General features: G+C 43.7%; 1 long non-coding RNA gene across 2 annotated transcripts in view; it reads right to left on the reverse strand.

Moving 5' to 3' along the window:
* The window catches only part of LOC138300593 (uncharacterized), an 82,161-nt gene that overhangs the window by 39,810 nt on the left and 15,763 nt on the right, over window positions 1-26,588 (reverse strand). The window contains exon 4 of one of the 2 annotated variants that reach the window (XR_011204966.1): window positions 18,161-22,981. The exons of the other annotated variant lie outside the window; for it this stretch is intronic. This is a non-coding gene — a long non-coding RNA (uncharacterized lncRNA). Of the gene's footprint in view, window positions 1-18,160; window positions 22,982-26,588 lie in introns of those variants that run through there. 2 annotated transcript variants of the gene reach the window in all.

The following is a 26,588-nucleotide window of genomic DNA, read 5'->3' on the forward strand; positions in this document are numbered from 1 at the left end:
GGAGTGAGATTAGCTCCACCACGTTCTTATTGAAGAATAAATTGAAATGACAGTTTGGGCAATTTTGCCTCGATAGTGGCAATGGTTCGATCTGTATGGGACCAGCTTTGCCACATTGGTATAAAGAAGATTGGTACTGGTTCTTAAAGATTATGCCCTGGCACTGAAACATTTGACTGGGATAGGCCTGGTAGTCAGATGACTAAGTCCTGAAGAGACCCTCACCATCAAATAGGGTCAAGACATTGACAAACCCTCTCCCTTTGTTACTGCGTGTAATTTAACTTTAAAGCACTCGTTGAGGTGGAGGAAAGGCCATGAACAGTAGTGCCACAAATAGCGCCTGTAAAATAAGTTTTTGGGAAGGAGTCAGTTGTGATTTTGTCTCAGTGATCCAGACCTTCAGCGATGCCAGGAGCTTTGCAAATGGTGATCTATGACTGACTGAGGTGAACTGGTCTTCAGAGGCCAGTGTTTGAGCTAGGGGAAAACTGGTATCCAAAATCTTTGAAGATGGGCAGCGGCAACCGCCATCATTTTTGTGAACGCCTGAGGGGCGCTGGTAAGGCCGCAGTGGAATATTGCAAACTGAAAATGGTTCTGGCTGACCTGGAACTGCAGGTGTCCCAGGACGGGCACATGAAAGGACATGTCCTGCAGGTCCAAAGCTGCTATCCAGTTGCCCAGATCCAGGCAGCAAGACCTTGGGTCAGTGTGAGCATTTTGAATTTATCCTTCCAAACAAAGGCATTCAGAGAGCAAGGGCAAGCCCTTTTATTGACAGGCTTTATACTGTGAAGGAGGGACTCAATTAATCTAATAAACTGGATAAACTGGCCCTACCATCTTAAACAGAAGGATAAAGTATTTATACCACATTGAACCTTATAATTTATTTCATGGTGTATACATTGTATGATGCTATTTCATCCCGCTGCCTAACATTACAGTAAGAGGCATGCTCTTCCATTTGTCTGAACTGATGCAGTAAAGTTTAAATTATTTTGTACTTGCAGTTGCTGCTTTGATGCTTACATTGCATGTAAGTTACAATACATGTAATATCAAATATAGTCTCCTTTCTCAGTGAATAGCCTTAATTGATAGTATCTTGGGTTAATTCCTCAGTTGTTCACAGTTAAAGAAGCTAATTTTGAAGGGTCGATTCTGTGACAGCATACGCAAGCGCATGTGTCTTGCTTGTGTGACACTATTGTTAAAAAACACGAACTTGGAGCCCCCCTGTTGCTGGCTTGCACGCACCCTTTTTTACACTCTGGTAATTGGTCACTGCAGCTTTTGCACCTTTCTGTGGAGGAGGGACCAAGCACTCTTGCAAAGCAAAATTGTTTCTTTCTTATGTAATTTCCGAAATTATGCTTTAACACATAATTGTGCTGTACAGGCCTATCCACCCCACTCCAATCAAATCAGCTCCACTCCAATCCACCCCACCTCACTGACATCAATTTACCCACTCCACTCAGTCCAATACACCCCAATATAATCCACCTCAATTCACACCAATCCAATCCACAACACTCCAGTCCCCCCCACAATCCATCCCACCCCAATTCAAACAACCCGATCCAAACCACTCACCCCAGTCCAATCCATTTCAACCCACCATACTCCAATCCCCCCAACCAACCCCAATCCAATTAATCCCACACCAATCCACCCTAATCCAATCTGCCCCACTCCAATCCACCACAATCCAGTCCTATCAGCTCCACTCTAGTCTGCCACCATCAAATCGGAAACAATCCAGCCTGCTCCACTCATTCCACTCCAATCCACCTCACCCCACACAATCCAGTCCTCCCTACTCCAATGCAATCCACCCACTCCAGTACAATCCACCTTACTGCAATCCATTCCACCAACTCAATCCAATCCTCCCCAAACCAGTCCACCTCAATCCAATCCAAAACAATCCACCCAACTTCAATCCAGTGCAATCCAATCAACCCCACTCAAATCTAATCCACTTTACCTCACCTCAATCCAATCCACCCCACTCCAATCCACTCGAAATCCCCCCAATCCCCAATCTAAACCACTCCATTCCAACCCACTTCAATCCATCCACTTCAATTCAGCCCATTTCATTCCAACCCATCCTACCACATTTGAGTCCAGCCCACCCCGTTCCAATCCACCCCACTAAATCCAAAGTACCACATTCCAATCCAGTGCAATCCAACCCACTCCACTCCAAGCCATTCCACCCCATTCCAATAAATCTACCCCATTCCAGTCCAATCCACAGCATCCCAATCCACCCCACTCCAGTTCAATCCACCCGTCCCACTCCAATCCACCATAATCTACTCCATACCAATCTGGTCCACTCCAATCCACCCCACCCAAATCCAATCCACCCCACCTCAATTTAATCAACCCCACTCCAATTCACCCCACCCCGCCCCAATCCAATCCACTCCACACCACCCAACCCACCACATTCCAATCTTATCCACCCCATCCATCCCACCCAATCCAATCCACTCCATCCAATCCACCTCACTCAATCTAATCCACCTGACTCCAATTTAATCCACCCCTATCCAATCCAATCCACCCTACTCCACTCCAATACAACCCACCCCATTCCAATCCGTCCCACTCCAGTCCATCACACTCCAATCCAATCCATCCCTCTCCAATCCACCCACTCCACTCCACTTTAATCCAATCCACCCCACTCCAATCTAATCCACCCCACTCTGATCCAATCCACCCAATGTAATCCATCCCACTAATCCAATCCACCCCACTCCAGTCCACTCCACTCCAAGCCACCCTTCCCATCTCAATCCAATCCTATCCAATTCACTCCATCCCAGTTCAATCAACCCCTCTCAATCTAATCCATCCAATCCAACCCACTACAGTCCACACCACCCCAATCTAAACCACCCCATTTCAATCCACCCACCCCACTCCAATCCAATGCACTCCGTGCAATCCTCCCCATCTAATCCGCCCCACAGCAATCCCCCCACTTTTTCCACTCAAAACCACTGCAGTCCAGTCCACCCACTCTATTCCAATCCATCCCACTCCACTCAATCCACCCCACTCTACCCCAATCCAATTCACCCCAACCCAATCCAGCCCACCCCAGTTCAGTCCACCTCATTCCATTAAATCCAATCCACCACACTCCAATCCACTACACTCGATCCAATCCACCCCACCCACTCCAATCCACCCTACTCCAATCCAATCCAGCCAATCAAATCCACTCCAGTCTAATGCAATCCACTCCTATTCAGTCCAATCCACCCCACTCAATCCACCCCAATCCAACCTAATATAATCCACACCACTCTACTCCAATTCACCCCACGCCAAATGACCCCACTCCAAACCACTCCAATCCACCCTACCCCAATCCTCACACCCAGTCCAATCACTCCAATCCACTCCACTTACTCAACCCAATCCAATCCACCCACCCGAATCCAGTCTAATCAATTCCACTCCAATCCATTCTACCCAATCCAATATACCCCAGTCAATACAATCCTTACCACCCCAGTTCAGTCCACCCCCCTCCACTCAATTCGATCCATTCCACTCCACTCAAATTCACCCCACTCCAATCCAATGCTACCCAATCCACCCACCCTACTCCAATGAACCTCAGCCCACCCCACTTCAATCCAATCTACCCCGTTTCAAACCACCTACCGCATTTCAATCCACAACACTCCAATCCACTCCAATCCAATCCACCCCATCTAGTCTACCCACTCCAATCCACCCCACTCTACCCCAATCCAATCCACTCCACTCCAATCCAATCCACCCTACAAACTCAGTCCACTCCAACCCACTCCACGCTGTTCCACCCCACTCCCCCAACTCCAGTCTATGCAATGCACTCTCTGCAAAAAGAACCAATCAACTCTATTCCCTTCTACGACACTACTCCCCCTACTCCACTCTGCTCTGCGATACTCTACTCCAACAAATCCGCTCTATGACGTTCCATGACACTAACCTTTAGTCTTGCTGATCAGCAGCCACACTGGTGTACAACATGGCTAAAAAACATTGCCAAATCCAATAGCTCTTGAATAGGTGAGACCTATTGGCTTGCCATTAGGAATGTTACGGAACTGAACAAAACTAACCATACATTTTTCCTTCCAAAATGCTCCCTTTTCCCCATATAAATATATGCCCTGCACTTTAAGATCTGTATTGAAAATGAGGCAAGTTTTTTTCATGGAAATAACTAACAATCTCATCTCTGCAGCGTTTAGGATAAATTACACTCTTTAAGTGCTGGTAAGAGTACAATGGTAACTACAGCACATTCTTACAATACTAAAATTCCTGCTATCTCATTCCCCCTGATGAGGAATCAAGCCATCACATAAAACTTCAACTCTCATTTTCAATTAGACAACTCAAAAATTCTGAGGTTGTTCCCGGAAAGATCTTCTGGACTCCTCTGACTGCTCGATGTCACTATAATATATGTATTGTCTAGTTTTAATTTCAAGCTCCTCTTTTCTCTCTCCTCTCTTTCCTCTGACTTCTTTTAGCTTCTTGGTCATTTTATACAGACAGCCTGCAACTGGGGCACACAGGGCTATAATCAATATAGGCCTCAAGATGACTCCAATAAGTCCCAATCCTAAGCTTCTAAACCACTTTCCAACAGTTACAAATCCACTATTAATCGCTTCCCAGGCACCTGTCTCTTCTTAGTCCTTCAGGTTCCTTTTCTATCCTGTTATGTTTGAAATATTCTTCCTCGAGTCCTTACGGTTCTCAGGAATATAGGTGCAGCACTGATGAACTTGCAACATTTTACATATTCCTCCCTCTTTTGCAAGAAGACTGCCAAACCAAGACGATTTTCTAAAGTCATTGCCCTTGGGGTAACCTTTTCTGGGTCTACTAACAAAATGCGCCTGCAGTGTCTATAAAAAGATTATCTGCAAAAGTTGATTACTTTCTTATGTTGTGACCATTCAGGATAACACATACTGATGGAATTAATGCACCAAAGCTATCCCCTACTTCTTCTGAAGCACTGGCACCTCTCTTGACTCTGATGTTTGACTTCTTATCCCACACTGGATCATTGAAGTGATCCACATGATAAACCTTTGGAAAGCCTACTCCTAGATAAGCATACCAATCTCTCAGCAGTTTGTGATGGGCATTTTTCCCACAAATAAACACCTGGTATGGCAGGGTCTTGTCCAGCTAACATGAAAGTCCACGCACGTTTAAACAAAAACACATATCTACATTCACTAGTGCCTAATAAAATTGTGTCAGTCTTTGATTTAGGTCTATATACACATAAATTCCCTACATGATGCCAATAAATCCCTAAGAATACGTGGTTCCAGCATTCCCTTTCCTAATTTAGTAATGCCATTCTCTTTTCCACATTAGGTTTCATAACTCTTTTTCTGTCTTCAACTTGTTCAATGAATTCCTTTTTTACTGGGGCCAAAATACGGGTCAGGTTGTTTCTGTGGGAAAATACTATACCAAATGTCAAGGCTGGTTCAAAGAAACCTTCAACTGTGTCAATGCTTTTTCGCCTTTACAATGCTAATTATGTGTTTCATTATGGGGTCCATTAGGAAAACTAAATCATAATTAGAGTAATAATATTGATAATTCTCTTGCTTATAAAAATGTGTTTATAACAGGCTACAGGAAAATCCATTTGTCATGGGGATACTAGAATACGTTATTACTTCACAAACTAATGAAGGCAACTGTGTTGTACATAGGAGTCTCTAACTTCCACAAGTTCTACATATTCATAGAGTAACTTATGAAATAGATGTAGGAAGCAGGCTCTGTTTATAGTATATCAAAATGAGATATAGGGGGTCATTCCGACCCTGGCGGTCATGGACCACGGAAGCACCGCCAACAGGCTGGCGGTGCTTCCAGGGCCATTCTGACCGCGGCGGTAAAGCCGCGGTCAGAAAAGGGGAACCGGCGGTTTCCCGCCGGTGCGCCGCCATGGGGATTCCGACCCCCTTACCGCCAGCCTGTTTCTGGTGGTTTTCACCGCCAGAAACAGGATGGCGGGAACGGGTGTCGTGGGGCCCCCTAACAGGGCCCCATAAAGATTTTCACTGTCTGCTTTGCAGACAGTGAAAATCGCGACGGGTGCCACTGCACCCGTCGCACCCCTGCAACTCCGCTGGCTTCCTTGTTGCAGGGTCTTTCCCGCTGGGCCGGCGGGCGCCCTTTTGGCGGTCACCCGCCGGCCCAGCGGGAAAGCCAGAATGGCATCCGCGGCCTTCTGACCGCAGAACGGCCATTTGGCGGTTCCCGTTTGGCTGGCGGCGCCCGCCGCCAGCCAAACTTAGAATGAGGGCCATAGTGTGCACAGAGTCCAGGGGTTCCCCAGAGGCTTAACAGAGGCTAAAGTAGATAATACTATTGCTCTCTTTTGTGGTAGTGTGGTCAAGCAGTTAGGCTTATCAGAGGGTAGTGCAAACACAGAGAATAGAAGAAGCACTCACTCAATGACTTACCTCCAGACCAATGGCTTTGATATAGCAAAAATACATTTTCCTAATTTATGATTCAAGTTGCAGGCAAGTACTTCAATAGTTTCATATTTCACACATATATCAATAGCACTTTGTTTGAAATTGATAAGTTTGACAGTTTTTGAAATATTGTCAATTATCTGTTTTAAAAGTTGACAATGCAATTTTCAGAAGCAGTTCCTGAGGGGAAGAAAAGTTAGATCTATTTGCAGGTAAGTACAACACTTACAGTTCCAGTCTCCAGGGGTTAGGAAGTCCATAGGTTAGGATTCAAGTTAAACCCACACACCCACCACCAGCAACGCTGGGCCGGCCGGGTGCAAAGGTCAAAGTGTAGGCAAAATTAACATGGGCTCCTATGGAGACTGGGGGCACTCAGATCAGATCTGCAGGCAGGTAAGTACCCACGTCTTCGGAGGGCAGACCTGGGGGGTTTAGAGGAGCACTGGGCGGGGGGCACAAGTAGGCCCCAAAAATACACTCTCATCGGTGCTGGGGTGGCCGGGTGCAGGGTGCAAACAAGGTGTTGGGACTTCAATGATTCTCTATGAGGGGGCCACGGGGGACACTCAAAGGATGCAAGCGAGGTCCAGGAGGTCATCGCGGGCAAACCACAGGCTTGACAAGGAGGAGAGCCGCCTGCTGAATGTTGCTGCACCAGAGGTCGGGTTCTCCAAGGCCTGGGGGCTGCAGATGCAGTGTGTCTTTGGGCATCAGATATCTTCGTCTGGAGCTTTCGTGGTCAGGGGGGGTCCTCGGGATTCCCTCTCCTAGCGTCATCGTGGAGGGGTGGAGAGGTCAACTCAGGGTGGGCACTTGCTCAGAATCGCATCTCTAGCTGGTTGGGCAACCTGGACACGGGCCGTGGGCGTCGGGTGCAGAGTGGTCAGGACTCATGCATTCAGAGTGGGGATGGAGTCCTTGGTTGTTGTTTCTTCTTTAAACAGGGCTGCTGTCCACGGGAGTTCTTGGTCCTTTTGGGTGCAGGGCAGACCTCTGGAACTTGGCAGAGGTCGCTGGTCCCTCTGGATGATTCGCTGTTCTTGTGCAGGTTCTTTGAAGCAGGAGACAGGTCGGAAGGGCTGGGGCCAAGTCAGTTGTCGTCTTCCTTCTTCTCAGCTTAGCAATCCTTCTTCTTGACAGGTTGCCAGGAATCTGGTGAGTTGGGTTCAGGGGGGCCCTTAAGTCCTGGATTTAGGTGCGTTTCAGGGGTCGGAGGGCAGTAGCTAATGGCTACTGTCCCTGAGGATGGCAACACCCTTCTTGTGTCCACTCCCCTTGGGGAGGGGGACACAAACCTAACCCTATTGGTCCCTGCCCTACAAACGAAGATGGAGGATTCTGCAGGGAGGGGGTCGCTTTAGCTCTGGACACCTTATGGGTGATCCCAGCTGAAATGTCACTCCTTGTTTTCCCCTAAGTTTCCCACAGACTTGCAGCCAAAAGTGGGGCTTTGTCCAGGGGCAGGCATCTCCACTATCTGGAGTGCCCTGGGTCACTGTAACCCGAAGCTTGAGGCTTTGAGGCTCACTGCCAGGTGTTACAGTTCCTGCAGGGGGGGGGTGTGAAGCACCTCCACCCAGGACAGGCTTTGTTTCCGACCACGGAGAGCACAAAGACTCTCACCCCATGTGGTCAGACACTTGTCTGAAAGTGGCAGACTGGCACAGACCGGTCAGTGCTGCACTAGCAGTTTTGCTAACATACAGGGGGCATCTCTAAGATGCCCTCTGGGTGATTTTTCAATAAATCCCACACTGGCATCAGTGGGGGTTTATTGTGCTGAGATGTTTGATATCACATTTCCCAGTATTAAGTGAAGCCATTATGGAGCTGTGGATTTCGCAATGACAAACTCCCAGACCATAAACTCAATATGGCTACACTGCACTTACAATGTCTAAGAATGGACTTAAACACTGTAAGGGCATAGTGCTCATGCAGCTATGCTCTCACCTGTGGTATAGTGTTCTCTGCCTTAGGGCTGTAAAGCTTGATAGAGGGGTGACTTGCGTATGCCACACGCAGTGGTTAGTGGGCTTGGTACCCTGAGAGGGGTGTCATGTCAACTTTGCCTTTTTCTCCCCACCAGCACTCAAAAGCTGCAAGGCCAGTGTAAATGTGCTTGGTGAGAGGTCCCCCAGGGGGGCATAATACATGCTACAGCCATTGGGAACTGTTTAAAATTTCTTTACCTACTATAAGGCTCGAAATACTCAGAGCAATTGTTGATCCGACTTTCTCTGAACTAATAGATGTGGGTAAACTCAATCCAATCAATTACAATATAATCATGATAACTGTTACAAATAATAAATCCTACACATATGTGCCTAAGCTCACTCTTTTTGTTTTCAGTGGGATACATGAGTTCTCTCATTTCAGACCAAAAATCCTTCGATGAAGTGGCTTCAATATACCATTGTCTATTTTTAGTCCTTTTTTTATTTGTAAGCAAAGCAAATATCAAAAATAGTATTTTTCAAAAAGTTCAAATTATTCACAAAAAGATCCTTGATCTTTGAGAAAGTTAATTATGTTTTTTCTATTAGCAAATGTTCAAAAAGCTTCTAATAAAAATACAAATGTCTCTAATAAATGCACAGCTCGTAATCACTAATAATCACTTCCAAAATGTAATGTCTTTGTTCATCAAGCGATATTGAGATTTCAAAGTTCAGTTCTACTGCAGTCACAAACTCAAGAATATTGAACTAGATTCAAATTGTTAAAGCAAAAGGTTGCAAACTCCTTCTCCCATTCTTTGGCAACAAAATACATCCATTCGGGTGCTAAGTATTTTCAACTAGGTAGTGCTCTTCTCTTTGATCACTGAATTACCCCGAGCATTACTGTCACTTTGACTCGATTCTTCCATTTCTCCAGCAATCGTTGGTGGCACTTGTACAGCTGGCACTGTTTGTTCACTTGGACAATTGTCTCTTAGTAAAGCTTTTCTCAACACATCATTTGGTCCTTCGTCAGCATCTGAGCTCTCATGAGTCAACTGATTCTGTCTCAACACTTCTGTACTGACCACTGTTGTCAACTCACTTAGACCCCCTCAGACCGTAATTGTGCTGTAGAAGCCACTTGTTCAGATCCAACAGCTTGACTAACCTGATCCCTCTCACTCATTGTAACCGACCATTGGGCGCAGTTGCTGTATTATCTTGGGGACCTGGAACTTTGCAAGTGTAGCTTGCATGCACCCAATTAAGAAGACCAGTGCCCTTCACAGCTAGGGAAGTGACCAAAACTACCTGAGCGTGCCCCTTGCAACATGGTTTCAAGTAGAATTTCCTTACATGTTTCTTCACAATGACCCAGTTTCCTGACATAGAACATGGCAGAGCTCCTGCTGCGGCTGAACTGTAGCTTCTACAAACTGATGATACACAGAATGAACCACGCCAGCTAGGCCTTAGCAATAATCCAGTACCAAGTCATCTGTAATGTTCACAGGTGCATTCGCAGGTACCGCTGGCAATCTCATGGTCTTCCCCATGATAATTTCATGAAGCGGCAAGCCAGTCTTTTTGTCAGGTGTACTTCACATACTTATCAGAACAAGAGGCAATGCATCTGGCCATTTCGAAGTAGTGGATGCACAAACCTTTGCCAATCTAGACTTCAGGGTACCATTGACTTGCTCCACCAATCCAGGTGGGTCAAATCTGTAACCACAATGTAGTCTTTGCTCAGCTTGTAATGTTGCACATAATAATTTCAGGAACTCACTGTTGAAGTGTGACCCTCGGTCTGACTCTAAAGAAGTCGGGAAGCGGAATCTAGGAATCAACTAACTAACCAACTAAGTAGCTTTGCTACTGTTAGACTGTTATTTCTCCTAATCAGATATGCTTTAATCCAACAAGAGAAAATGCACCCTGTGACTAAGATGTATCTCAGTCCATTGCACATGGGTAGCTCTATAAAATCCAACTGTATTCTGTTCTGAACTACCTACGTGACTTAGTGTGACTACTGTGCATTTTCTCACATTCATCTGCTGGCATGTCACACATCTGTGACACACAGCTTCTGCAATCAATCTGAATATGCAGTTAAAGCATGTCTGTTTAAAAGTTCTGCTCATTGCATCTCGACCTATATGGGCTGGTGATAGTATCTAGCCATGGGGGATAAACTATTTGGCAACCCAGCTCTTTCATCACTTGAAACCCATAAATTATCCTCATTTCTTTTGACGCATCCTGCTCTAACCCTACTCTGCTGTTCTTCCTCTGTCACTTCTTCCTGCAATCACTTAACTTTCTTCTATGAATCAACAGCAGTTAACAAGAATTTTTGACCAGTCTCATCATTTGTCTCCTTGTTCCACTCTCCATTTAAGGAAGTGCAGCTTAGGGTGAAATATCTTGCCACTTTGCCTACATACGTATTTGCCAAAGTTACATAACTAGGGGATTTTCTTTGAGCAGCCTTTTCCCAACAGCAATTTTCACTGGCAATTGTAATGCAGTCAGCAAATTATAGATGTTGTCTCCATTTCTAATTAGTGATCCAGAAGAAGTGATAAAGCCTCTCCAGGACCAGACCTGTCCAAATCATGAACAATACCAAACTCATACTGACTATCAGTGAAAATTGTCACTTTAGCTGGTCACAAACACAGCATGGCATTGCAAGAGTAACTAATAGCTACCTGGGGAGAAAAGACTCCTTGAAGCCAGAAGGCTTTGATCATACCTGAGGCTGTGCATATAGCATGACCAGCTCTCACACTGCACCACTTTTATCTCTTAAACAGGAGCCATCAACAAACATAATATAGTAATTTTCAGTTAGGGGAATGTCTTGGATATGAGGTCTTGGCTTGGTGCATAGTTCAGTAACATTGAGACAGTCACGCTCAACTTATCAATACAATCATTAACATTTTCAACAGGGGCAGGCAATATTTTCAATTTGATATTTAGTCCAGCTAGGAAGACTTGCTCAGAGAGAGTCAAATGTGCACTGGTGAGATACTATGTATCGGTCCAAATTAACCTTATCTTCATGGAGAGAGGTACAAAAACACTCAGGGGATGACCCATAAAAGTGTCTTTGCACTGTTCAATGCTGGTGCTTAGGGTAGCAACTGTCTTTAAACAACTAGGAAAATCTGGAAGCCCCAGAGTTGCAGAAAATAAGCAACTGGCTTGTTTGCACCTCCGTGCGACTGAGTCAAAACTGAGAGAGCACATCCTTCCCTCTCACACCAATATAAAGACAAACATTTGTTATAATCTGTGATTCCCCGAGTGGGGTATGATAGAGATTTTCTCTCGGCTCTGTGAAAGCATGTTTGCAGTTGTCATCCAATGGTACCGGATGAGGCACATCTTTGTGAGTTACTCTCTGTAAAGGCTTGGCCAAAAAGGAAAAGTTTGGAGTTCACTGATGACAGTAGCCATCCATTCCCAAGAACATTCTGACTTCCTTCTGAGTGGTAGGGGGGATTCACTTTCAAAATTGCTGAGATTCTTTCTTGCGACACCTTCCTTGTATCTTTCTCAATGTGGTGACCTACGCACAGAACCTCTCTCTTACAATACTGTAATTTTGTCAGGGAAACTTTATGTCCATTTTCTCCTAAGTGTTTCAAGAAGGCAATAGTATCTCTCTACAGGCTTCTTGAGTGTTTGGTGCCGCAAGCGGGATATCAAACTACTGTACTAAGACTGAATGATAAAGTAGTTTAAGTGATGCCAGATTCTTTTTTAAGATCTGGTTAAAAATCTATGGACTCTCGATATACCCTTGTGGAACCCGGCATCATGACAAACCACGACGGCCAAACTGAAATGTGAAGAGAAACTGACACTCTACATTGAAAGGTATGGAGAAAAACACTTGGCAAAGATCAATCAATGTGAACGTTTCTGCTCCACTTGGAATAAAATCACTGCTGTATTTGATACCACAGGACAACAGGGGAAAACTATTTCATTCACTTTTCTGAGGTCCTGGACTATGAAGTATTTTCCATTGGGCTTCCCCATAATGGGAGAGTTACATGGACTTCCCATTATCATCTTTAGAATTCCCTGTTCAACTAGTTTATCAGGGGTGTAATTCCTGCAATCGTCTCTGTTGACATGTTATACGAGGGGAATCTTCGGATGCACTGCATTAGGCTTTACAGTTATTTTTTATAAGTACAACTCCTTTAATCAGTCCTATCTTCATTCCTGAAAAATCCCAACTTCAGGTGATACAGCGTCTTTTAAATCTTCGGGCAACTCATTACATGTCAGCATTGTGTACAGTGGGACACTTGGATACTGTCTCACAATTTTAGATGGTATCTCTTCATTGTTTGTATGTATTCCAATTCCTCAGGGTTTGCAGCTAATGGAACTGTTTAGCTTACACAACAGGTCACATCCTAACAAGCTTACAGGACTTGAATTACATACCACAAATTGGTGCTCATCTTCAATTTAACCTTTTTTTAAAGGGACTGATTCTGTTACTGGGTTAGACAATTGTTTATTTGCGACTCCTACAACCTGAATTGTTTTCCTGAAAGGGGCAAATTTGCTGCTTCAGATATTGTGACAGTGGAGCATATATTACCAGTGCCAATCAGGAATGACACATTGTGACCCATTACATCAGCATCTAAATGTGGACCCCATTGATCTACTTCTAAAGAAGCCCCTAGCATGCAGTATTGATCATCTTAATAATCCAAATTAATGATTTCTGAAAAATCCCCTTCATCACTCAAATTAATCAAAGGGTACTGTGTTGTCAATGAATCTGAATCTACATTTACAATCTGATTTAGATTCTGCTGGGACATAACTGTCCGATGCTGAGCCATTGAAGCTTGTGGTATCTGTATCTGCTGTCCTTGGGGTACATTTACATTCTGCACTTGGGGTCTCTCTGAATCTGAACTTGATTATTATCTTGTGGCTGCATGAGATTTCCATTTTGAACCTGATTAGCATTCACATTAAGAGGACACTCCCTCTTCCAATGTCCCAAACTGCAGCAAGCAATTTCTGTGATTAGTTCTTTTCAACGTCTGGGCACAACAACTCCACTTTGGTCTACCTGAACACAACATCCTCTGACTCTAGGTTGAAAAACATTAGTTCCTTGCTGTTGTGCTTCTTGCATACTACCAGTTCACCACCATCTGTGGACTCTGCCTACCCTACTGTGCATCTTCCAATTGCATAACCATGACAACCTCTTTTAATGTCCTCTGCTTCAATTTCAAATCATCACTGCAGTATTTTGTGTACTGCAGTATTTCAATTGGTTTGTTCTGCCAACAAATCAAATGATCATTTCACTTATCTCAGGCTTCAATCCTTGCACCAATCTTAACTCAAAATGACCAATATCTTTAGCTCCCATAGTTTATGTACCGCTGTAATGTTTAAGTGCCTACAACAAACTTTCATAATAGGAATAAATCGATGCTTTTGTCTCCCAAGCCATCCTGTCAATTTTTACAAAATTAATGTCCTTTAAAGACACTTTGGCCCTCATTATAACAATGGCGGTAAAAGCCGCCTACCGCCGCGTGACAGCCACCAAAATACAGTCACCGCAGCTACCATCCATCTGCCATATTATGATCACTGCCGGACTTCCGCCACAAGAAGGCTGGAAATCCGGCAGTGATCATACTGGCGGACGGTGGTAAGCTGGCACTGCTACCACCAGCACCGCCACACCAGTAGAACGCCGCCAGCCGTATCATGACCTGTGATACGGCCTGGCGGTGTTCTGCTGGCAGGATGCTGCCGGCGGTAGCAGTGCCCCTTCCTGTTCCCTGCCGGAAGACTTCCTCGACCAAGGTAAGTCAGGCTTCCAACAGGGGAGGGGGGTGAGAGGGTGGGAGGTGTTGTGTGTGTGTCTGAGTGTGCATGAATGTGTGAGTGTGTGTGAATGCATCTGTGTGTGTTGTGTTGTTTGTGTGATTGTTTGCATGTGAGTGAATGCGTGTAAGAATGGTGAAGTGAGTGCGTGTCTGCATGTCAGTGTGATCATTGTAAGAATGTGTGCAAGCATGTCTGGAAGTATGCATGTATGAATGCGTGTATGCCAGTGTGAGTGATTGGGTGCATACGTGGTGTGTGTCTGCTTGTAGGGGGATGGAGAGTGAGTGTGAGGATCGGATGGGGTGGGAGGGGTGTGTGTGAGGTTCGGAGGGTGTGGGGGGTGAGTACGACGATCAGAGTGGGTGGAGGGGTGAGGATCAGAGGGGGTGGGGGTGAGTATGAGGATCGGAAGGGGTGGGGGTGTGTGTGTGAGAATCGGAAGGGTTGGGGGAGTTTGGATGGAGTGGAGGTGGGGGGTGTCAGGTGTGTGTTGGGGGGTGGGGGAGCTGCCTGACAGTGACAGGGAAGGAATGACCCCCTTTGCCTTTCAAAAAGCCAATTACCTTGTAATACTTTTTCATCACCTCCTTAGACTGCGCACCTGTTACTGGATCTCTTGGAGGTTCACTTTCTGGCCAATCAGCAAAGACTCTGGCATTCAGTCCACAAGTCACTTGGAACCACAATGTCAAACGACATATTTAATTCTTCCCACAAGCTTTTTGAAAGTTTTACAAGCCTTTCAGTCTGCTTATACCATTCCACTGGCTTCTCTCTCAATTTCGGGCAATCATTTGTGAATTACAATTTATCACTTCTATTCCAAGGTACATGAACATATCCTCCACCTGGTAATTCTCTCATGGGAAGCATTTTCACATTTGCCTCAGCTTGATTTGCACCTCCCAGAGGCACATCTCGTTTCACCTTTTTCTGATTTCTTTTCTTTGCCCATCTACCTTCCCACTTATCTACTGCACCCCATTTCTGGATGTACATGATTAATTCCCTAATATGTAATTTCATTCCAGGAGGTTTCATGTTTAATATATCCTTATTACTAAATTCTAATCTGTAACATCTCTTTGAGGGTGTGGATTTCTCCAAATCCACATCATATTTCTCAGTTACTTCACCTAACCTTTCATAAGCCTGTCCTGCACGTTGAGTAATGTCTTTGCATACAAACCCCAGTTTGTCCTCTATTTAAGTATCTAATTGTGCACTGTCTAAAGTTCCCCGTATCATCTAAATTAATTCTAATTTCAATACGGACATATTCAGGGATCTAACTCTCTCAGATGTTTCTTCTGTTTTCCCCTTGCAACTTGTTGTGCTTATTGCACCTTCAGGACTCACATTTTTTAGCCAGTCATTTAATTGCTGTGCAGTGAAACCTCTCAAACTCACTGGAGTATTCTGTAACATTTCTGCTGTAGACTGAAACAAGTTCATTTGATTTGGGGTGTTCGCTATGGACATGTTTTCTTGAGGGTTAAAAGGTAGTCTTCCTTGTAGGGTACTGCAATTAACATGTGCATCTGCTCTGATCTGGGTACAAACTATGGTGAACATCTCTGAGGAAACCTTAGCTCAGGAGTAAATCCTGTCTGACTTGTCATTGAAGTTGGATCTGAAATCTGTGTAGGGGTTAATGGTCTCAGAAGAGAAACTAGTTTCGCCATTGCTGAATCATTTGAATATATCAGTATCTGCACACTGTTTGGTGACATTCCTTGGTAAATAATAGGTGTATCAGGAACAGTTTGGATATTTAATGAGACATACCTGGAACATACAAAGGAACAACTAGACCTATATTTACTGGAACTGTTAAAGACCAATATAAGTTGTCTGGTTCGGGGGAATTGTCATTGCTACACTTTATCCTGACACAGTGGAACTGAAAATTTGTCCTGTCTGAGTCTGGGTAACATTTGGTATGGGTGGAATTGGATTAAAATGTTGCACTGACAAAGTAAAGTCAACATTTTATACTGGCTGATTCATTCACATAAGGTGTCTCTAATGAATGGTTCATGTAAGAATTTACATCTGATTCACATTTGGGTTCTGTACAGACTGAAGTGTGTCATAGCTTTGAACTGGTTGTTTCACTTGTTTGCAGGTGAACCTGGCACTATCTGATTCCGGGTTTGTGCTACTGGAGCAGTCGACACATTAGAGGTTGCATCTTGTGCAGCATCAGTTGTTGTTCTTATTCCTACAGCTTGATATGGAGGCAGACAATGTAACCAGATCTGATTTATAAATTCACCGCCCAAATCACTCTCATAAGTCTCGGTCTTTTTCTTTTCAGTACTTGTTGCCTGTTCTGTTTTTCCTGATTTAGTGCTTTCTTCTCCTTCACTACAGTAGAGATAACTGGATACAATCTAGTTCCTTCAATAGGTTCTGCTCTCCAAGCGTTACGCTCCTCATCCCATCTTGCCTCAGCAATTGTCTTTAGTGCTTTCAGCATTCTATTCTCATAGTTGGTTTTCAACTTCTGACTCGATGTGTTCCCAGATATTAAGTGCTTCAAATTGAACAAGTCTCTGAGGCAGTTTCATCTCATACAATACAATCCTCAGGTTCCATAGTGGGGAAATGCTAATGTACCATCTTTCTCTGTAATTTTGCACTATTGTTCAGGCCACAATCATGCATGAAGACATTTTTCAGATGCTACATAGTAACCTGGAGTACCTTCAGGTGGGTTGCCATATCTTTTCTCACTGGAATAAATACATTTACTCTCAATGCATATTTCAGTGCTTTAAAGAACTTCATTTTAAATCAAATTCAATAACTTTTCGTTCAAATCAAGAAGTGATTTCAGTCCCACAATCCTCTTCTTGAATGTTCCCAACAAATAGCAATGCAGCACTGACCACCAACACCAGCGTGGCTTCACACCAAATAACCTATACCAGTGCGGCACAAGATGACGTCAATTTCACTCCCCACAGCAACTGACCTTCTTTTACAATTTCCTGAACACTCACGCAAATCTCAGGCAAATATTGCGAGCAAAAACCAACATCATGTCTGCTCACTACAGGATAGGGTAACCAAACACTTCAAAGCAGTACAGAGATACACTTTCTGACTATGGCAGTCCCAATTATACGCAAAGGAATCTTGACCTGCAAATCTCACTCTGGTTGATACAGATCCTCCATGTGCACTCAGGATTCACTTAGTATCAACCAAACCCACACTCACTAAAGGAAAACTACTGGCACTGTTGATGACGTCTCACGTCAAGCACCTCACTGCAGACAATAAATTAACCAAGTATCTTCTACAATTATGCTTTATCCCGCAATATTAGACCACGACATCCCTATCAACAACTGCAACTTAGCATTAAGTGCCACAACCACACAAGTGCCAAGACTCCGTACAATACTTCACAACATCACTCTTTACCGCAATCTTCAAGCCAAAGCAATGCAAGCACAACCCTATTAATACTTACACATCCACTTCTGTGAGAAACGATGCTGGAACTTCACTAATCTTCGGAACAGACCACGGGGCAGAACTTGGGGTGGACACATTTTTAATGGGCAGGTCGCATGGCGATAATCCTACCTCCCTAACACTATCCCTGACTATAGTGTCTCCCTCCCCCTGAGAGAAACTATAGTCTGCTACCAGATCTGGGGTAGCATTTGTCTTCACAGTATATATGCTAGGACAAGGTCTATGGATCTTTTCATCCAGTATGTAAGGGTGTGGAGACACCTGGCATAAAACTCAAAAAATACAAGGGTTTTATTACAAATTAATGCTCAGAGTTACATAAATGATTTTCAAAACAAGACTGCAAAGATACAGGACCTCCTAAAGAAGTTCAGATGAACTAACATTAAAAACACTAAACACTCAATAACGGCAACACATAAGAGCAATACAAAAATCTGAAAAGAATGAAACATGCGTTGCATAGTTGTTCTAAGCCTGCATTCTTTAATAACCTTGACAAAGGGAAACCCTACAAATTAGCAAACCCATTTAACATGTGTTTGGGCAAGCACATGTGGGCAAAAAGCACAAAAAGAATTTGGAAAAAGGAAATATGGGGAATTAAGAGATGAACTAAGGTTGACAAAAAGTAGGTAAAGGGGGAGTGTCAGCATTTCAGAAGTTCGATGAAGAGTCTTCCTCTTCTGGTCAGGGAAAAAATCTCTTTAAGTCTCAACAAGGCATTTGAAAGGGGTAAAATATAGAGAAGGCTATACCTGTCAGAGTCCAAGGGGTTTAGCAAGCAATCAGAAGTGGGGGAGATCTCAAGGAAGAATCTGCTCCAAGTATAGTTCAGGAACAGTATATTGAAGTTCATGGGGCAAGCTGATTTTTCCATTGAGCTCTTCATATGACACAAAAGATGGAAATATCTAATGGTAAATAGTCATACTATTTAGACTGCAAAATTAGAGAGAATTCTCAGGATCCTTATGTGAACAGCTTCCTTCCGTACTCTTCCATGGGAATTTGAAACTTTCTATATAGATATTTATTCCACAGTTCCTGAATGTTTGGGACTCATGGTTTACATCATTAGCCTGCTATGCATAAAACAACAGTATCTCTATACATCTGAAAGAAAGTTCACATTAGCACGAATGACCAAACATTTTATGCACAATCTTGAAGCATAGCTTGCAGGCCTTCTTTAGGATAATGCAAGTAAATTAAAACAGCACATTCATTAATGCATTTAATTTACCTTTAACATCTCTAAACCTTAAATTCATTATTATTATACTATTAGACTTGCTCACATTAAAACAGATTTAAAGCGAAAACTCTGTTAACCCTCTTATATCTCTATGACATATCACTGCATTCTCTACATTTGCATGTTACATTTAAAATACTTTTTTCATGAAATCAAATATTGTTTTAATGCATTGTTAGTTTACATCATGAACTATAACGTAATGATGATTACATTTTTTAAACATGAAATTAAAATGCTATACCACATGGGTTTCAACTGCTAACCTACAGTGAATGCAAGTTAAATGGCTTTTCAGTGCACCACTTGACAACTAAACTATTAACACTTTGGTTAACATAAGGCATAAACTGTCACCAACAGATGATCACTGTGACATGAGGGACAATCCTAAAATGTCTGCTATATCAACTCAACAAGCACAACTCGAGGTAACACTGACAATTGCGTCTCTCTGCGGCTTGTGTTAGCATGAAGTTCGTCTCATAATGGCAAGCAAGGATCTATCACTCCTACAACATCACAGGCATATTTGAACTTACAAAATACTCAGAAAAGGTTTTCACTTTCTGCATTTTCTCACATTCAAATCAGCAAATCTTAGAGAATCATCTTTTGAATTCCTGTTACATCTATTCATTAGTTCTGTTCAGGTAGGTGACTGCCTATTCCCACAACACTTTTAAAGTCAACACTCTTCTCCTGTTTTCATAGAAGTATCTGATTCCTTCGTTTTGGGGTTGCCAACTTTCCTAAATATCCATCCTGATGATGACACCCTAAAGTGAGCATTGTGCTGTTAAAACCTGGAGAAATATATGTTCCTGCCTGCATTGCTCTAATGGAGGAGTCAGTTGGAATGGGGATTGGCATCAACTCATTTACTCACGATAAATAGTCACTGTTGGACCTGACCCTTTTTCAGGGTTATCCCCAAACCTTTTGCCTTCTTTCTCCTATTTTTTCTGACTCTGTTTTTGTTGGCTTCAGAAGTCTGGGCACTTTACCACTGCCCATCGTTCTAAAGTGCATATGCTCCCTGTGTAAATTGTATTGGTGATCAGTTTCCCCATGATTGGTATATCTGATTTGTGTGCTCAGGGCCTGTAAATCAAATGCTACTAGTAGACCTGCAGCAGCATGTGCCACCCACATGAGTAGCCCTGTAAACATGCCTCAGATCTGCCACTGCAGTGTCTGTGTGTGCTGTTTTAAACTGTCATTTTGACCTGGCAAGTGCACCCACTTGCCAGGCCCAAACCTTCCCTTTTATTACCTGTAAGTTACCACTAAGGTAGGCCCAAGATAGCCCCAATGGCAGGGTATAGGGTATTTAAAGGTACTACATGTTATGGTGTGGTTTAAATGTCCTGATAGTAAAGTCCTGCTAATTTGGATTTTCACTATTGTAAGGACTATCTCTCCCATTGGGTAACATGAGGATTGCCTTGAAATATCTTCTAAGTGTTATTTCCCATTTGGGATTCATAGGGATGTGGAGCTTGGGATCTCTGAATTCACAATTTAAAAATAAAACTTTTGATGAAGTTGGTTTTTGAATTGTAAGTTTGAAAATGCCTCTTTTAGAAAGTGGGCAATTTCTTGCATAACCATTCTGTGCCTCTGCCTATCTGTGGAATACAAGTTTGGGTCAGGATGACATAAGGACTGTTTCTGAATTCACTCTAGACAGTCACACAAAGGGAGCTGATGGGTCTTCCTGAACTAGAGTGGTGGGAAGGGCTGACACTTGCAACTGATTATGGGCTGTGCCTGCCCTCACACAAAGCAGTTTCCAACCACCTGGAGTATGTCTGGGGCCAGGGCGGGAGAAAGGCAGGGTCTTGTGCACTACAAAGACATCGCTTGTAAATTTGTCTACTTCAAAGACAGAAATGGGTATAAGTACTAGACCTCTGACACCACAGATTTAGAGCACCTCTGGACTGGGGATGTTCTGCAAGGAATAAGAGCTGGATGTACTAGGAGGGACTGTCACTCTGCCTGTTGCTTTGCTTGCCTGCTGCTTATGTCCTGGGATTGAAAGGACTGGACTTGGCTTTCTACATCCTGCTTTTTAAGGGCTTGAACTGAGCTTGCCTCCTGTTACGAAGTCTCATGGACATCAAAGACTTCATCTTTCAGTGTCTGCGCCCTTCTGCTAAGAGCCCTGACTTACCAAGTGGTGCCAACTCCTGTCCCTGAGCCCTTGGAAGTGTAAGCTGGTTACCTGAAGGAGAAAAGCTACGCACTGATGCACCTCAGCTGAAAAGTCAACGCAGCACTTGTCCTGCAGCTGGAGAATCAACGCAGAACTTGTCTCACCAAGGCTCCTTCAACACAGCGCGTCTGTACTTTGAATGCATTGACCCTGGGTGCCAATTTCTCATCGACCTTGCACCGCAGGAAGGTACCGAGGCTGCATGTCTGTAAATCAACGCATCGTCTTTTCAGCGAGGAAAGAATACACGGATCACCTCCCTGCCAATAAGGAGCCAACACATCGCCTGATCTGCGAGTAAAGAATTGACACATCATCTCCTCTGCGCAGTCAGGAGCTAACACATTGCTTTGCTTTTTCGGCGCCTCACCTCCCCTGCCGCCCCCATCGTCTTTGTTTTTGATGCATCCAGGTACTTTGTGCTAAAAATATATAATCATTGATTCCTCTGGACTAAGACTCATTTAAACCTTTAAAAAGTGATATCTTTACTTGTGTATGTTGGATTTTTGTCATTTTGGTCTTGTTTTACTCAGATGGATATTGGCTATTTGTTAAACCCGGATTTGTGGTGTTTTCACTGTGTGACTGTGTGTGTGTGTGTGTACAGACAGTTGAGACCCTACAGGTGATTGGCCGTGCTTTAGAAACAAATGATTGAATGATACTTTACACATTGCCTCTGGGATAAGCCTGACTGCTCATGTCAAGCTACCAAGGGGGTGAGCAGGGGTTATCTTAGCTGTGTGACTCCCTTACCCCGACTAGAGTGAGGGTCCCTACTTGGACAGCCTGCAAATCACTGCTAACTAGAGACCCGTTTTCTAACATGGAGTCAGAAGAATACATTTTATTTTAGCTCTGAACTTATTTTACAGATCCTTCATGATAGCCAGTATAGACAAGGGAATTATGCAGCACAATGTCAAATGTTGTGTCACACAATGGTGCTTTTAGTGTCATTCTTTGAACTCTTTATTTTGTTGACTTTACTTAGTTTTAAATAGTTTTGTTTTGAAGCTTAGTCAGTCAGTCAAAACATCTTTATTTGGGCGAATTGCAGCCTTAAAAGCACACAATATATACTAAGTTAATATCGAGACAATCATACCCCATCATAAGAATGATATAAAATAGACCGAAAAGGGCATGGCACCAGCCTTGATGTGGAAAACATTACAGACAGCAGCTATGGATCTCAGGTAAAATATAACTGTCCTTTGTGTTGACCTGAGAACTGCTTTTAAAATCCATCAATCTTCATGATTGCTCTTGAGTACACTTCTGCCGTGCAGGAGAAAAACTATAGTAAAAACACAATAGGCATCTGGAAACAACTGGTCACTACCACACCACATTCGCCAGATTATGATGCACAGAAAATGAAGCCAAAGAATGTTTTATCTTTATCCCGGCCACTAAAATATGCTTCACGCCCGAGTCCTTGCTATGTCTCTAAGAGATACTCCTGGAGTCCTTATTCCCAAACAATTGATGAAGGTGGGACGAGGAATGGGGAAAAGCTGCCTCTATGCTGGTGTCTGCCACACAAACATTCCTGTGACTCGAAGACTGTGATTTATCCTGTCCTCTGGAAGGAGGGCAGCTACAATGATGAATGTGATATGCAAAACAAATAACATGAAGTGATTAGTTTATTGCAGCAGATACATTACAAATAGTGCACACTATGTGCCTCCTCAAATTTTATAGGAAGATCACATTTCTCAAATCTCAGAAAGCTGTAGGGTCTGATTAGGACACAAACACATAACTTGCAGGTTACATCCGGAGCTTTGCAGAAGGCACATTAACCCTCCAAGATAATGCATATTTAGTTAAACCACAGCCCGGCAGAATATACACGTATATATAGCACGTGTATTGGCCTTCAAAGCTACATTGGCCGCATAACATCCTTATGTCCTCATTTGGAAATCTTCAGGAGAAGGATAAAATCATACTTATTGCAAGGGACAGGCTGTCTGCAATGAACATGGTGTCTCTGTTTAAAAGAAGCAATATTAACAAATTAAAAAATGTTTGTTAGAAATGGGGTTTTTGGTTGGCAGTCAGGTTGCCCTCTGTCCAAGCAAGAACCCTCACTCTAGTCAGGGTAAGTCACACACAATCCAAGATTATTCTGTGCCCACCCTCTGGTAGCTTGGCACGAGCAGTCAGGCTTAACTTAGAAGGCAATGTGTAAAGTATTTGTGCAATAAATCATACAATAACACAATATAGCACCACAAAAATACACCACACAGTGTTTAGAAAAATATGTAATATTTATCAGGATAATTGTAGGTCAAAACGAATAAAGATGCCAGGTGAAATTGTAGAGATATCACTGAAAAGTGATATAAAGTGTCTTAAGTCTTTAAAAAGCAAACAAAGGCCCGTATTTATACTTTTTTTGCGCCGCATTTGCGTAGTTTTTTGACGCAAAAACGGCGCAAACTTGCAAAATACCATTGTATTTTGTAGGTTTTCGCCGTTTTGCGTCAAAAAGCGGCGCAAATGCGGCGCTAAAAAAAGTATAAATACGGGCCAAAGTCTCTTTCAAGCACAAAGTACCTGGTTTATGGTGGAAAATCTCCGCAAAGGGCCGCAGAAGAAGAGATGCGTGGAAAAATTGTGTGTGCGTCGATTTCTCCTCTGCACACACGGACTTGCGTCGTTATTTTTCATGCGGGGAAGTCCTGCGTCGTTTTCCGGACAGTCTCTTTCTGTGGGTCGCGGGGATTACCAGATGTCCCGGGTCTGTGTGTGGATTCTCCTGCTTGTTTTCCGGCTGCGCGTCGTTCCGCAGGGCTGTGCGACGAAGTTTCGCTCTCACGGCAGGCGTCGCGTCGATTCACCCTCTGGAAGTCAGGCGGCGTTGTCCTTGCGAGGCCGTGCGTCGAAGTTCCGGCCAACCTGAAGGCGTCGCGTCGGTCAGCATCAGTGTGCGGCGTTTTTCTTGCCGCGGAACAAGCTGTGCGTCGAAATTTTAGGCGCATGAAGAGTCCAAATGAAAAAGAGAAGGATTTTTGGTCCTGAGACTTCAGGGAACAGGAGGCAAGCTCTATCCAAGCCCTTGGAGAGCACTTTTACAGCCAGACAAGAGTTCAGCAAGGCAGCAGGGCAACAGCAAGGCAGCAGTCCTTTGTAGAAAGCAGACAGGTGAGTCCTTTAGGCAGCCAGGCAGTTCTTCTTGGCAGGATGCAGGTTCTGGTTCAGATTTCTTCTCCAGCAAGTGTTTGATGAGGTAGGGTAGAGGCCCTGTTTTATACCCAAATGTGCCTTTGAAGTGGGGGAGACTTCAAAGAGTGGCTAAGAAGTGCACCAGGTCACCTGTCAGTTCAATTCTGTCTGCCAGGGTCCCAGTAGGGGGTGTGGCAGTCCTTTGTGTGAGAGCAGGCCCTCCACCCTCCCAGCCCAGGAAGACCCATTCAAAATGCAGATGTATGCAAGTGAGGCTGAGTACCCTGTGTTTGGGGTGAGTCTGAGTGAATGCACAAGGAGCTGTCAACTAAGCCCAGCCAGACGTGGATTGTAAGGCACAGAAAGATTTAAGTGCAAAGAAATGCTCACTTTCTAAAAGTGGCATTTCTAGAATAGTAATATTAAATCCAACTTCACCAGTCAACAGGATTTGGTATTACCATTCTGGCCATACTAAATATGACCTTCCTACTCCTTTCATATCAACAGCTACCACTCCAATACTGTATGAGGGCAGCCCCAATGTTAGCCTATGAAGGGAGCAGGCCTCACAGTAGTGCAAAAACGAATTTAGGAGTTTTACACTACCAGGACATGTAAACTACACAGGTACATATCCTGCCTTTCACCCACACAGCACCCTGCTCTAGGGGTTACCTATGGCAACATTAGAGGTGACTTATATGTGGAGAAAGGGGAGGTTTAGTCTTGGCAAGTACTTTTAAATGCCAAGTCGAGGTGACAGTGAAACTGCACCCAGAGGCCTTGCAATGGCAGACCTGAGACAAGGTAAAGGGGCTACTTAAGTGGGTGGCACAACCAGTGCTGCAGGCCCACTAGTAGCATTTAATCTACAGGCCCTAGGCACATATAGTGCACCTTACTAGGGACTTATAAGTAAATTAAATAGTCCAATCAGGTATGATCCAAGGTTACCATGTTTAAAGGGAGCGAGCATATGCACTTTAGCACTGGTCAGCAGTGATAAAGTGCGCAGGGTCCAAAAGCCAGCAAAACAGTGTCCAAAACGTGGAGGGAGCCAGGCAAAACGTTAGGGGTGACCACCCTAAGGCTGTCAGGACTAACAATGTTGTAATATAACTTTACTTTGTCAATAACCAGAGCAAATCTGGTGTTCACTTAACACCAGTCAATACAATAAAACATGTGGAAACGTTCTTGCATGTCATTATTGTAGACGTGGCAGCCTTAGTGTGGCCTTCCATCCAACATTTTGCCTTTCTCCTCCATTTTTCTGACTTTGTTTCTGAAGGTATTAATACTAAAGTGCTTGTGCCCTCCCCTTTAAACATGGAAATAGTGGCTTATCTGCAACTTGCATATTTAATTTACTCATAAGTCCCTGCTAAACTTCACTGCATGTGACCAGGGCCTATAAATTAAATGCTACTAATGGGCCTGCAGCACTCATTGTGCCACCCACTTAAGCAGCTCTTTAATCATGCCTCAGGCCTGTGTGAAATGTTACACTGCCATGTTGACATGGTAAAATACACTTTTTTGCCAGGCCCAAAGCTTCCTTTTTAAAACACATAAGTCACACTTAGGGTAGGTCAGGTTAGCCCAGATGGAAGGGTGTTATGTATCTTAAACACAGGACATACACTTTTAAGTTTTATGTCTTGGCAATGAAATTCTTTTAAATTTGATTTTAATTACTGCAAGGCTTGTCTCTCCCATAGAATAACATTGGAGTTGCCTTACTGCATTCTATAAGTGTAATTTTCAAACACAAAGAGATAATTCCTTCAAGATTTGTGTCTCTGGGAATCACAATTCAAAATCATAACTTATGGTGAAGTCGGATTTTAAATTGCAATATTGAAAATGTCACTTTTAGAAAGTTGCATTTTCATGCCTAAGCCATTTGGTGTCTGTGGCCTCTCTCTTGTCACATGACTAGGTGTAGTTGGCAGTTGGGCTTTGTGTATTCCTCCGAAACAGCCACACACAATAGGAGATTAGATGTCACTGGATGGGCCATC

The sequence above is a fragment of the Pleurodeles waltl genome, chromosome 6, assembly GCF_031143425.1.
Source record: "Pleurodeles waltl isolate 20211129_DDA chromosome 6, aPleWal1.hap1.20221129, whole genome shotgun sequence".
In the NCBI taxonomy this organism is placed as follows: Eukaryota; Metazoa; Chordata; class Amphibia; order Caudata; family Salamandridae; genus Pleurodeles; species Pleurodeles waltl.